Genomic DNA, 13,013 nt, shown 5'->3' with positions numbered 1-13,013 from the left:
TGAGCCATGCTGCTGTAGCAAGCATCTTTGCTTCCTTTCTGTCTCTATTCCTTTGTCTTAGCCCCACATGAGAGCCATGTGTCTGTGAGTTTAGCTCTTACCACAGCCACCTAACAGCATTGTCTCCAGCTCAGGGCCTTTGCTCTGCTTCCCTGAGAGCAGAGTAAGATGGTGAATCTCCTTCCTCTGAGGTGTTGGTTGCGAAGCGTGAATGTTCCGGGCACTGGGGTTTCCACTGTATATTCTAGATTTTCCCGTCACATGTGTAGACTTTGTTCAGTTTGTTAACACTTTGTCCCATCCCTTCTCTTCACACTCAGTGCATAGTGCTGCAAAGCCCAGAGGGAAACTGAGGCATGCATAAGAATAATAAAAATTGCTAAAATTCACACATTCATCACACCAGATACTTACTTGCTGCTGCTTGGCCTTTTTTAGGCTGTTTTGGTGCTGTATATTGGAAGAATTCATTTCCATGGACTGATACTGTCTGATCCAATCCAAAGAGAGAGGCCAATCTGGCGCTGCTAAGAGAAAATAAATCATTAATTTTGTTTATGGGACAGTTTTCTTGATTTTTTAAAGAACAGGGAAGTTGCTAACTTTAAATTATAGCAAGATAAAAGTGTCATTTGCTGTTTTAGAGACCCGCAGTTGGATTGAAATAAAATAGCTTAGTACTGACTAACTGATCACTAAATTTGGAAAAAGCTGGAGTTTTAGATGCACAAATCATTTTAACTATTTGTAGTGGGGATTATAGAGAACATCCATTTTGTTATGCTTCCCCAAACCTAATACACACTCAAGATTGATTTCAGAGTGGTAGCCATGTTAGTCTGTATCCGCAAAAAGAACTAGGAGTACTTGTGGCACTTTAGAGACTAACAAATTTATTTGGGCATAAGCTTTCGTGGGCTAAAACCCACTTAATCAGATGTATAGAGTGGAACATACAGTAGGAAGATATATAGATAATTTGTTAGTCTCTAAGGTGCCACAAGTACTCAAGATTGAGAGAACAACAAAACTGAATTGCTCCATATAAGCAAGGATGCACACTGATATACCCCAGGGCCCTCAACTGCAGACATTTATAGACAACGGAGATACAGGAGTTAAGGATGTAAAGCATTTTTTAAACACAAGTTTTTTAAGAAAGCAGAGAAGGGATTAAGAGCATTCCCTCTGAGTGCTATAAACCCAAACAGCAGCAATCTAGATAAAGAGAATCAGAATGAATCATAGAATATTAGGGTTGGAAGAGACCTCAGGAGGTCATCTAGTCCAATCCCCTGCTCAAAGCAGGACCAACACCAATTAAATCATCCCAGCCAGGGCTTTGTCAAGCCGGGCCTCAAAATCCTTTAAGGATGGAGATTCCACCACTTCTCTAGGGAACCCAGTCCAGTGGTTCACCACCCTGCTAGTGAAATAGTTTTTCCTAATATCCAATCTAGACCTCCCCCACTGCAACTTGAGATCATTGCTCCTTGTTCTGTCATCTGCCACCACTGAGAACGGCCTAGCTCCATACTCTTTGGAACCCCCCTTCAGGTAGTTGAAGGCTGCTATCAAATCCCCCCTCACTCTTTTTTTCTGCAGATTAAATAACCCCAGTTCCCTCAGTCTCTCCTCATAAGTCATACGCCCCAGCCCCCTTATTTTCGTTGCCCTCCGCTGGAATCTCTCTAATTTGTTCACATCCCTTCTGTAGTGGGGGGAACAAAACTGGATGCTATACTCCAGATGTGGCCTCACCAGTGCCAATAGAGGGGAATAATCACTTCCCTCAATCTGCTGGCAATGCTCCTACTAATACAGCCCAATATGCCGTTGGCCTTCTTGGCAACAAGGGCACACTGCTGACTCATATCCAGCTTCTCATCCACTGTAATCTCCAGTTTCTTTTCAGCAAAACTGCTGCTTAGCCAGTCGGTCTCCAGCCTGTAGCGGTGCATGGGATTCTTCCTTCCTAAGTGCAGGACTCTGCATCCCATGATTCTATGAGTTCACTGGCTAATGGCTAAAGACTGCTTACTATCGAATGGATATGATTTTATTTTTATGGTTAAGTAAATATTAGTAGGATGTAATGTGAGCAACCCCTATTATTCGTAGTGTTCATCCCTAAAAAAACTGTAAGAGCATACTTATTACTGTATCAAGAATTTAACGCATAGCTGCTTTCAGTCTTTGAAGACAGCCTCATTTTCAGATGTTAATGTACACCTATTTCCAAACAAAACTGGTGTGCAAAAAATACCTCTTTAAAAATTAGATTTAATTAATATTAAAAATCTTGTTTTTTCTTGAGTGCATTACCACCACCACCTTAGGGAACTAAGGGTGGAAGAGTGTGGATCTAATTTACTTTCCATCTTTCATACTACAGGTTTACTTTGAAGTTTCACAATTGAACTACTCTAGTCAGTTTCACTACTACTTCTCTTCCACAATGCTGCTGTGGTCTAGGCTTGCAATGCTTCCCTCCTCCAGCACATTTCATTTAGAGAAGGGGTAGGCAACCTATGGCACGGGTGCCGAAGGCGGCATGCGAGCTGATTTTCAGTGGCACTCACACTGCCTGGGTCCTGGCCACCAATCTGGGAGGCTCTGCATTTTAATTTAATTTTAAATGAAGCTTCTTAAACATTTTAAAAGCCTTATTTACTTTATATACAACAATAGTTTAGTTATACATTATAGACTTATAGAAAGAGATCTTCTAAAAACGTTAAAATGTATTACTGGCACGCGAAACCTTAAATTAGAGTGAATAAATGAAGACTCGCACATCACTTCTGAAAGGTTGCCGACCCCTGATTTAGAGTTTAACATCTGACATCTCAATTGCATGAATGAATGCCCTACATACTTTAAGTCTGTTTCCTGCTCCTTGGAAAAAAAAAAAAAAAAAAAAAATCTATCAAAGCAAGGAAACTTCATGATTTAATGTATTTTAATGTGTACTTTGGTATTGTGATGCACAGTTTAAGAAACATAGGAACAAAGGGTGTTTAGGAGCACAGTCCAGCAAACTATAAAATGTACAGCCTTGATAACTTTTTACATCAGAGAAAAGGCAAAAAGATATTTTTTCCTGCCCAAGTAACATCCAGCAATAAGATTAGAATTTTAATGAATTCTTCGACACCACTCCTGCCCTAAAAGTTCAATTCTTTTCTTTTTATTTTTAATCACATTCATATTCTTTGATTCTAAGGGCAGAAGGAACCATTGTGATAATCTAATCTGACCTGCATAGCATAGACCAGAGAAGTTCCCCCAAAATAATTTTGAACCAGAGCAAATCTTCTAGAAAAGCACCCAATCTTGATTTAAAAACTGCCACCTTATTTCCTGTTTGAATTTGTCTAGTTTCTACTTCCAGCCACTGGATCTTTATAACGTTGTCTGCTGTATTAAAGAGCTCATTATCAAATATTTGTTCCCCACAGAGAGACTTATAGACTGCAACCAACCTTTTATTATTAAGCTGAACAGATTGAGAACTTGAGTCTATTACTAAGGTCAAGAAGATTTGGCTTACACTGTAACTTTATTTCATACTGCATTTTAGAGAGAAAACATTGCTAGACTTCCTTCATTTTAGTGAATTTCCATATTAAATGGATAATAGAAAAAAAGAGCTATTAGTTCATTATGAGATCAGAAACTCAAAAGGTTTGTTCTGAATTGCAACTGAAAGTGTGGTATTATGGCTGAGGTTCAGTTTTAAGTACAGATTGTGAGGTTTCAGCTACCACCAAGGCCTTGGCTACACTTGCAGCTGTACAGCGCTGTGAGGTAAACCTGTCTTCGTACAGCTGAGTAGGGAAAGCGCTGCAGTCTGTCCACACTGACAGCTGACAGCGCAGTGGCGTGGCCACACTTGCAACATTTGCAGCTGTGTTGGGAGCAGTGCATTATGGGCAGCTATCCCAGCATTCATGTGGCTGCAACGTGCTTTTCAAAACAGGGATGGTGGTGGAGCGTGACAGGGAGTGTGGGGGGAGAGAGAGTGCTTTTTGGAGCATGTCAGCACTCTATTTTGCAAGTTCCGAACTCCCGGCCCTCTGCTCATTCATTCACTCACTCAACGCAAACAGCAAACGGTTTGCTTTTTCTCTGTGGTACGAGCTTTGAAACCGGCACTTCCGCATTCCTGCAGCCGGTCACAACAATGGAGAGGATTGGCCACTTGACAAGGTGATCATTACAGCACTGCAGGTTGATTCCTGGTACACACTCACAGGAGAGAGTCATAGCCACTCCGCTATATCTCTTATGCTTCTCGGGGAGGTGGAGTACCTGCAGCGATGTACACAGGGAGATACAGCACTGCAAGTGCCCTGCCAGTGTGGACGGGGAGTGAGTTACAGCGCTGGGGGAGGCTTTACAGCGCTGTAACTTGCAAGTGTAGCCAAGGCCCAAGAGAATGTCTATAAAATCAAACTACCTCTGTGAAAACAAACTCACAGATTTCCTGACAAAGATATTCCAGGCTCCATGTTTCCGACAGCATGCTCTGAAAGGTCATTTTCTGTACACTGTTTTTCTAACACTATTACAAATTCTGGGGTGAGCCCAAGCTTTATTGCGGCTCTCTGTGAAATGTAGCACCTCAGCATATTTCCACACAGGAACAGCAGTAGTAGAAACTGATTTTAAACAGCACTTTTTTTTCCACAGCAGTGATTTTCTGAAAGCACATGTGATCTTCTAAGTAGAATATTACAAACATCTGATTGCCATTTGTACTTGAGAAGTTTGTGGGAAGAGGGGATTAGTGTTCAGCCTTTTTTTTTTTTTTTTAAATCTACAAAAACTAAAAATGGAAGAGAAACTTAGATGGGTCACAAGTTAACTTTGTTTGCAAACTCACAATTAACCTCATCACAAGACCATCACACCCGCCTGACTCCACTTCCTTTTGAAAATAAGGAAGCAGCAGCAGGTCTTCTAATATATGGGCTTGTCTACACTTACTGTACACTACAGTGATTGATCCACTGGGAATCGATTTAGTGGGTCTTAGCAACTCCAGCTACATTATTCATGTAGCTGGTGTTGCGTAACTTAGGTCGACTTAACCCCATAGTGTTTTTCTGTGAGAAAACTTTGAGCACCACAGATCCAGCTCTGCATGTAAGGGTGGCTACAGGACACAGGGAGAAGATAGATACCCTAAATAAAAGTACAGGAGTACTTGTGGCACCTTAGAGACTAACAAATTTATTAGAGCATAAGCTTTCGTGGGCTACAGCAGCCCACGAAAGCTTATGCTCTAATAAATTTGTTAGTCTCTAAGGTGCCACAAGTACTCCTGTTCTTTTTGTGGATACAGACTAACACGGCTGCTACTCTGAAACCTAAATAAAAGTGAATTATAAAATAAACTCAAATGACCTTTAGAATAAAGAGACATTTGTGAGTAGATACACTTTGGAAAATAAGGGCATCAACCATACTGGATTTGCTTTAGAGGGATCTAGTACTACTCCTTTTTCCTTTGGGAGCCAGTGAGCAGCACTGGAACTGCCAAGCCAAAGACCAGATGTCATGATAGATGGAACTTTCCTTTCTCAATCTAGCATGTATCTATCGTACCTGTGTGACCCCCATCTCTGTAGTAACTGAGCACCTCAGTCTTTCAGTGCATTATCCTTACATGCAACCACACCTGTGAGATAGGAGAGAGAGTGCTATTATCCCCATTGGACAGATTAGAAATGGAGGCACAGAGAAACTGAGGGTATGACTACACCGTAGTTGGGAGCATGCCTCCAGACCAGGTAGACAGACTTGCGCTAGCTCCTCTCGAGCTAGTGTGCTAAAAATAGTGCAGTGGATATTACGGCCTGGGCAATGGCTCAGGCTAGCCACCTAACTCCAAGTGCACACACCCCACCTCACCAACTGAGCTCAGGTAGCTATCCCAAGCCGCCACCTAGGCTCCACCGCCACACTGCTGTTTTTAGTGAGCTAGCTGGAGCAGAGCTAGTGGAAGTCTGACTACCTGGGTTGGGGGCACACACACAGGCATTCTTAGATCTCCCAAGTCACAGGCCCTTGGACCTCATACAACAAGGGGGTCCTCTAAGAATTTTCTCCTCAGGGGGAAGACAAATTGTTTTCCATTGGGAGCCAGTGACCAGCACTGGCACTGCCAAACCAACTACCTTATCTCTCTACCTTTCAGTTGACAATTATTCTGGATCATTGCCCATCTCTAACACAAAGGGTCACTGTAGGTACCAACAAGATTTCCCTAGTATGGGATTTAAAATGAGGAGGGTATTTCACAACATTATATTCTCAAATAGTTCTGTCTGCCCTGGAGGAGTACTTAAATGATACTGCTCTGACTGCACCAGAGCTGCCTTCTCCTGGTTAGTGGTTAGACAGAAGTCCTTCTGCTGTATGAGGACTGGCAGCATGAGCTCTTTGCTTCCTTTGTAGCCCAACTTACTGAAAGGCCACATGTAATAATGAGCCAGGTTGAGAACGCAGTTTTTATTTATTAACACACTCTTTCCCTGAAGAGACTTTTCCACTTGCAAAATTTGACCTGTAGTTTCTTATTTCATGACAACCTTGCACCAGCAATTCACAATAGTCTGAACTCAAAGACATAGGGCCCTAAATCTCCCTGCAGAGTTTAAAGAGCAGGGCTTCACTACCACTTTTAGTTAGTTCTGAATGGATATAATGCATATACGGCATGAAGCAATAGTGAAAGTCATGGACTTTTTCAAGTAAAGATCAATGATCCCAGAGCAACTGCTAGAACTATTAAGCTGCATCATATGAAAAAGCCTATATAATCTTAGATTTGTATAGTTTCTAAAAACAGGATCCTGCCACTCATGAATGTTTTTCCTTAGCATATTTTAAGCGATTTCTACACAAAAGCAGCCTTAAAACAGGAGGCTGAAATACATTCCTTTATCACTTAAGAGTCAACATTATGGACTTCTTAGCCATTTAAACAAGAATTCTTCCAAGTCACCCATTAGCTGTAGTTTCACTTCTAAACTACTTTATGAAAGCCAGCATGACCAGTCATTTTCTTCCCCAGAGTCAGGAATGTCGAAAGACAACTGTTCAAAATACTCCTCTGATTACAGTATCTAATGCACCCCTTGGAAACACAGTGGAACAGGACTACAGACTTTACTCTGATGTCAAACATTTACAGTGAAGTTGAATGAAAGTGTCCTACCATTTCAATGCACTGAAGCAGTGTGCATTTTGCAATTCCATTTATAGCAAGCTTACACTTATGGCCTGCCTAGACTAGTCATTTCAAATGGACTGTGGCCATCTCCAGATAAATACTGTATTTGTAATAGACACTGGACTAGAGAGTGAAGCTTTGAGAGAAGTTACTTCATTATAAAAAGGATCTCCCTACAAAGCATGTTGTCAAAGTAACTGGCTGCCAAATTCACTCCTTCCTTTGCCCGAATTTCAGGAATCCACAAATACATTATATGGGTCCTTCTGGCCACCCACCAGGCTTACACCAACAACTAAGATTGGAGAGCAGAAAGGCAAGTCAGCCAAAATGAAGGCAAAGAGCGTTAAGATTCCAGTTTCAAGTTGCTAACGGGCTGTTTTTATAAGCAGTAGCGAAAGGACAATGCTAACGCGGCAGCCCCTCGCGAAGGATTACTAGCGCTGCGGCGATGCTGCGACACTACGGCTGGCGCCAGGACAACCTCGGTACAACTCCGCTGTTAGAGGCCCGACCGACAGCCTCACGCCGGAGCCGACTGTGCCACCGAGCTGTCCCGGAGCGGCCAGCCCCGCCAGCCGGGGGCCTGTCGCCAAGGGCCATGCACGAAGGGAGGAGGAGGAGGAGGAGGCGGCGGCCCGGCCCGGCCCCCGCTGTCAGTCGCTCGTCGGGGGAAAGAGCCAGCCCCACGACCCGGCAGAGCCCGTGTCCGGTCGGCGATTTGGGACAGGAAGCGAAGCAGGGCAACGGGGGTGACTGCAACTACCCCGTGTGGCGAATACCGGGCGCGGGCAGCAGGAGCCCCTAGGCCTGTGGCTCGCGGGTCACCTCAGGCAGGCCCGTCGGGGGCCGAGGCCAGGGAGCCAGCGCGAGCGGGCAGGGAGAGCGGCTGGCGCCCCGCGGGGGGGGGAAGGAGTGGTCAGACCCACCCAGGGGCGCTCACCCGCCTGTAGGGGACAAAAAATCCGCGTCATCCTCCTCCGCGGCCCCGAACATGCTAATTCAGGACGGTCGATCTCGGCGGCCCTGTTGCACTCGGAAGCGGGACAACAGCCAAGACAGCTCCAGCGTGTGTCGCAAAACGGTCGCCCGGCAGCACCTAAGGACTCGTTTGCTTTCCAGCCGGGCCTGGGGGCGGGCCTTTGCCACACTGACCAATAGCGCCCATCCCGTCCCGGGAGCGGATCGCGTTGCCCAATGGAGCGACATCCCGCCTTCCAGGGGCAGGTCCAGGCTCCGAGGCCACGTCCGAGGGGGCGGGGTCTGCAGCCCTTGAGTGGGCCCGGGGCGGCGGATGAGTCTTGTGCCGGTGTCCGGTCCGGAGCGGTGAGTAGCATGGAACCGGCTTGTCCCTGCCATGGGGGCCGGTCCCTGGGAGGGATCGCCCTGCTCGCGCCTCCTAGCCGGGCCGGACCCCAGCCCACGCGCCCTGGGCCCGGCAGCGGAGCCCGGACGCCTGGGTTCCGTTCCCAACGCTGCCACCGGCCCGCCCGGGCCCTTTCTCTCTGCCGCTCCCCCTCGGTGCGGCGGGGACCCGGCCGGCCGGGGGATGCGGCTGAGCCCGTTAGCGGGTGATGGCTCAGATCCTGGGGGGCTGGGGCGGGGACACGTGCCTGCCGGGCGAGGCCTGAGTCACTGACGTCTGTGCAGCGCTGGAGGGAGAGGGTTTAACCCCTCGTTGTCTCCGGGGGGAGCTGAAGCTCGCGGTTGCACGATGCCCCCGGATAGCACGTTTCCGCTGGGAGCCCCGGGCGTTCGCTTCCCCTGGGGGCAGATGTTTAGCACAGCACCTGCTTAGCTTTGCATGTCAGCCCTGGGCAGCAGTTTAGGACAGGAAGTAAAAGTGCAGAGTAACCAAAGAGAATGACACTGTAGAGGGCGTTTGGGAGGCAGATTGTACATACTCAATTGGAGTTTGGCCAGGAACCTAGAGATTGCTCCATATTCTTATGAGAAATGTCACAGGTGATTAAGCCCTGGGTCTTGCATCCCAGCCAAAATGACCCCTTTTATAATCCAGTGCTCACTGGACCTACACGGTCATTGGTCATTATAGACTCAGAGGGAGAGGTACCCCAGTTCAGCCACCAGCACCATTTTCTCCAGCACTGCATGCTTTCATTGAGGATTTTGTATCTGCGTGTTGACTGTCCCAGTCCTCCTTAGCTTATGAATTTTCGCATGATCACAGCACAAGATGTAGCATGGCTATAGGGTTTTTGCATAAAGTGCCTTGTACTTGAATTCTGAGTATACAACACTTAAACTGTTCATAGAATCATAGAATATCAGGGTTGGAAGGGACCTCAGGAGGTCATCTAGTCCAACCCCCTGCTCAAAGCAGGACCAATTCCCAACTAAATCATCCCAGCCAGGGCTTTGTCAAGCCGGGCCTTAAAAACCTCCAAAGAAGGAGACTCCACCACCTCCCTAGGTAACGCATTCCAGTGCTTCACCATCCTCCTAGTGAAAAAGTTTTTCCTAATATCCTAATATTCCTAATATACCTAGACCTCCCCCACTGCAACTTGAGACCATTACTCCTTGTTCTGTCATCTGCCACCACTGAGAACAGCCGAGCTCCATCCTCTTTGGAACCCCCCCTCAGGTAGTTGAAAGCAGCTATCAAATCCCCCCTCATTCTTCTCTTCTGGAGACTAAACAATCCCAGTTCCCTCAGCCTCTACTCATAAGTCATGTGCTCCAGCCCCCTAATCATTTTTGTTGCCCTCCGCTGGACTCTTTCCAATTTTTCCACATCCTTCTTGTAGTGTGGGGCCCAAAACTGGACACAGTATTCCAGATGAGGCCTCACCAATGTCGAATAAAGGGAAATGATCACGTTCCTTGATCTGCTGGCAATGCCCCTACTTATACAGCCCAAAATGCCGTTAGCCTTCTTGGCAACAAGAGCACACTGTTGACTCATATCCAGCTTCTCGTCCACTGTGACCCCTAGGTCCTTTTCTGCAGAACTGCTACCCAGCCATTCGGTCCCTAGTCTGTAGCAGTGCATGGGATTCTTCCGTCCTAAGTGCAGGACTCTGCACTTGTCCTTGTTGAACCTCATCAGGTTTTTTTTAGCCCAATCCTCTAATTTGTCTAGGTCCCTCTGTATCCGATCCCTACCCTCTAGTGTATCTGTTGCTGATTTGAACCTGACTACTGGGAGATGTAATAGTATTTGCATTTCAAGCTTTGCCACTGATACTTGGTTTTAGCATTTCTCAATGCAACCCCTCTGTGAACAAAGCTGTAGGGATGGTGTGTTGAGGGGAGAAAGTCATTAAAATAATTTAAAACAAAATTTTAACTCCGGTCTGGCTTCTATTCTGGGCTGTGTGTTTCATTACCTCCCACTTCCTGCTGAGTTGTCTATCCTTTAACCCTCTATGGAATGATGCCTGATCAGAACCCCAAACTGAAAGAATCTGGTATGATTCTGAGACTTGAGGTGTTCCAGGTTCATATGTGGCTTACACTGTGCACAAATGAATAGGAGTTAGGTAGCAGTGATGCACCAGGTCCTGACCCAGGGGCACATCCCTGAACTCATTAAGTTGTGGTGAGGTGAGTGGGTAGGAGGAGGATGGTGCTGGTTGGTAAGTCTATGGAGTTAGTCTGGTGTGGATGGGAAGGTTAAGCAGATCTGTTCTGTTTACTAACACAAGAGCATTGATTTCGAAGGGGAGAGCTAGAACTGCCCATGAGAAAATCTCCACATACCATTTTTAACATACCCTCACTATTTCCGTGATAGAGGTGCAAGTGCAGCAGGAGGGTCAAGCACCAACAGTGTGTCAAGACTTTACTGTTTACAGGAGCACAATACTGCTTTTGCCAAGCATGGGGCATTACAGCTTTGCTTATGGATCTGAGCAGTGACCATGTAAATCTACAATTTGCTGTGTTGTCGGAGGGATAATAAAAGATGTAGACAGTCCTCCATGCTCCGGACTTGGTTTGGCTTCTGAGAAGTGGCCTGGAGTGCAGGAAGTGTTGTACAATACACAACTCTGTGATGAAGTTTTGCAAAAGTAAATATTTCAAGGAAAATGGAACACAGAATTGCTATTTTTCCCACCCTGTTCATGACCAATACTTGAAAAAGTCTACTGATCCTGAAAAGATTTGTACTGGCCCTGTGTCAAGGTTCCTTCCCCACTCTGAACTCTAGGGTACAGATGTGGGGACCTGCATGAAAATCTCTAAGCTTAACTACCAGCTTAGATCTGTTTTGCTGCCACCACCCAAATTATTTATGAGTTATTGGGGAAACTCTGTCTACCTCCCCCCCGAATATCTCCCTCCCAAGTACTATAACCCTTCCCTGGGTAGCCTTGAGAGACTTCTCCACCAATTTCCTGGTGAACACTGATCCAAACCCTTGGATCTTAAAACAAGGAGAAATTAACCATTCCCCCTCCTTTCCCCCCACCAATTCCTGGTGAGTCCAGATCCAACCCCCTTGGATCTTAAATCAAGGAAAAATCAATCAGGTTCTTAAAAAGAAGGCTTTTAATTAAAGAAAGAAAGGTAAAAATCATCTCTTTCTCTTTAAAATCAGGATGGAAAATAACTTTACAGGGTAATCAGATTCAAAGAGCCCAGAGGAACCCCCTCTAGCCTTAGGTTCAAAGTTACAGCAAACAGAGGTAAACCCTCTAGCAAGAGGAATATTTACAAGTTGAGAAGACAAAGATAAACCTAACACGCCTTGCCTGGCTTGTTACCCGGGGTTCTTTCAACCCAAAGCTCTTGGTAAATTTAACTCTGTGCGAGGAGGTGTCAGGAAATAAATCAGAGGAAACACGGCCGTCCGACCGATAGATGGCTGGCACAAACAGGACAACACGAGTGCTTTCACTTAAAACTAAACTTTACTTAGACTCAAGCACTTACACACGTCCGCAACAAGAGTAGTAAAACACCTCCAACTCTTGATAATTACCAAAGCTGAGTGTGGCTCTCAAGTGGCACAGTGGCAGCCCGTCTTCTGCTGGGGAACACAAGATGCATCCAGAAGGAGAGACCAGTCCCGAAGAGTCCCCCAAAGGAGTCCCCTTATTTATACATTAGTAATAGAATGACATGTCCCTTAAAGAAACCTTGTTAAGTAAGCAGTTTCAAGCAAGAGGTTCCTTCTGATTATTGATTAGCCAGGTGTGGGTTTTTCCAGAGTCTGCAGCTCTGAGACCCCAATAGACATTCCTGCTCTTTTAAAATGCATGTATCAGCAACTTCAACATAATTCTTATCAGGAAGGACGCGGGGTCAAGCTGCCCTTTCTGTGGCACCCCAAAACCCCTGCCCCTCCTGCCTTGGTCAAGCTGAGTTTGTTGAATGGCCAATTTACAGCTTGCTGACTAGGTTGCTTTTTAACAATAAGCCATTGTGGTTTTAGGCACTTTACTGGTTTGCCAAAGTCTCCCCGTACAGGCTGTTACTTACAAGTTTGAAATATGAGAGACTTGTTCAGAAAGATTTGGAGAGCATGGATTGATGTCCGGTCCCTCTTAGTCCCAAGAGCGAACAACCCCCAAAACAAAGAGCACAAACAAAAGCCTTCCCCCCCCCCCACCAAGATTTGAAAGTATCTTGTCCCCTTATTAGGGGGTAGCCGTGTTAGTCTGTATCTACAAAAACAACAAGGAGTCTGGTGGCACCTTAAAGACTAACAGATTTATTTAGTGGGTAAAAACCTCACTTCTTCAGATGCATACAGTGAAAGTTACAGATGCAGGCATTATATACTGACACATGGAGAGCA

At 45.8% G+C, this 13,013-nt stretch overlaps 1 long non-coding RNA gene across 1 annotated transcript; it reads right to left on the bottom strand.

Moving 5' to 3' along the window:
- Positions 1-282: 282 nt before the first annotated feature.
- LOC113407888 lies at positions 283-8,300 on the bottom strand. Its single transcript, XR_003370137.1, has 3 exons — positions 8,187-8,300; positions 415-524; positions 283-329 (listed from the first exon to the last, which is right to left on the bottom strand). It is a non-coding gene; the product is annotated as an uncharacterized LOC113407888 (long non-coding RNA).
- Positions 8,301-13,013: the final 4,713 nt, after the last annotated feature.

Source organism: Terrapene carolina, unplaced genomic scaffold (assembly GCF_002925995.2).
Source record: "Terrapene carolina triunguis isolate 2854851 unplaced genomic scaffold, T_m_triunguis-2.0 Scaffold508, whole genome shotgun sequence".
NCBI classification, from domain to species: Eukaryota; Metazoa; Chordata; order Testudines; family Emydidae; genus Terrapene; species Terrapene triunguis.
The sequence above is the reverse complement of the archived record's forward strand: the minus strand, read 5'-3'. Positions and strand labels throughout refer to the sequence as shown.